Here is a 1,615-nt window from a genome sequence, read left to right as displayed (position 1 = left end):
TGAGATACTGTATATATATATATATATATATATATATATATATAATCAATGTAATAGAAATATATTACATGAAAAACATACAGAACTTACATGCCAACTAACTGAAGTAAAATAAGTTTAAGTTGAAGAAAAAAAAAACTTAAAAAAAAAATCTGAAATAAAATAAATCATGCTGATCACTGCCAAAAATCCTTTTCTTAACCAGTATTCTTGTCAATTTTTTCATATTTCAATCATAAACTTTAATTTATTGTATCTGATTTCTGCTTAAAACAGTGAATTTGTTTGTAGGGATATGCAAAACTGCACAGTCGAAGATCTATTAGTCAGTGGGTTGTCTGAATGACTAATGGAGTAGTTGGTGTTAAGGAAGCCTTGCAAAATGAAGCCAGTTTAGGGCCATGTCTACCAGACGCCAGTCCTACGTGTACAGATATTCAAACGAATATGGATGTTATTGTTAAGCATAGGGCAGAGTGGGGGAAAACACCCCTCTTAAGGACTGTGTAATGTTTTTTTCTGTGAAACAATAGTTAAATATGTTCAGAAAAGTTATCATAGTTTTAGTGACAAAAATGACAAATTATAAACCAAGTATGAATGAGTTTTCATTAAAAAAAATGAATGTGTCAATTAATAGAAACAAGTCAAAGGTAAAACTATATATATATATATATATATATATATATATTAGGGCTGCCACTAATGACTCTTTTTATCATAAAGTGCAAGAAGCAAGTGTCCATCTCATAGTCCAAATCACTGAAATCAAAGTTCAGTATTATAGTGTAAGAATGACAACATATCCACGTGTTCTAGTCTACTAATAATACAATTATAATCAAAAAACACTTTTTAAAGGAGTATTTACCAGAAATGTTATTTACCAGAATGTATTTAGGAGAAAAATGTAAATGTGCAGTATTTCTGGAAAAAAAAAAACTTTTTTTTAATTTTGTATAAAATCAATTAATTGGAGATGCTTTTGATTATTAAAATTTAATGGAACCATTCAAATGGATTAAAACGGTAAAACTCAATTAATTAGACAGGCTTTTTGATTAATAAAATTTAGTTTAACCATTGAAACAGAGTATAGAAAAATGAAAATGGAAAAAAAGCTGAATTTGGAAATAAAACTGATTTCATAGGGCCCTTTAATTATAATTAATTTTGTTGTGGTAATAAAAATAGATGTAAGCCTTTAAAATGACTTAAAAGACATATATAATAGCAATGAGGCAATAATAATTCGTTCAAATAAAAGTATCAAAAGCAAGAAATCATATGGTTTTATTGAACAAAACAAATGATATCAGTTCCTGTGGAACTACTGTGAACGGAGCCGCTGTGTGACGCATGTACTTAACCTACACGCATGTAAATAATTAAAGCGCATATACTGTATTAGAACATATAATTATTTAATTAAATCGTAGCGTTTGTGAATTCACAATTATGCTTAATTATGATTTTTAAATGGGTTTAATATATCATGCAGCCTTGGAAAACAGTCTAAAATGTGTTTTATGGATTCTCGTCCGTGAAATGCGCCACTTCTTGTTTTTTGCCGGTTAGTCGACGCCAGCAAAATGAAGTCGATGATTTTTTTTAA

General features: G+C 28.5%; 1 protein-coding gene across 1 annotated transcript in view; it reads left to right on the top strand.

The window, feature by feature from the left end:
• The window catches only part of LOC107686046 (EMILIN-2-like), a 17,376-nt gene that overhangs the window by 14,341 nt on the left and 1,420 nt on the right, over positions 1-1,615 (top strand). The gene's annotated exons all lie outside the window — the stretch shown is intronic.

This window comes from Sinocyclocheilus anshuiensis, unplaced genomic scaffold (assembly GCF_001515605.1).
Source record: "Sinocyclocheilus anshuiensis isolate Anshui unplaced genomic scaffold, SAMN03320099.WGS_v1.1 scaffold930, whole genome shotgun sequence".
NCBI classification, from domain to species: Eukaryota; Metazoa; Chordata; class Actinopteri; order Cypriniformes; family Cyprinidae; genus Sinocyclocheilus; species Sinocyclocheilus anshuiensis.
Note: the sequence above shows the minus strand (reverse complement) of the source record. Positions and strands in the feature narration are given on the sequence as shown.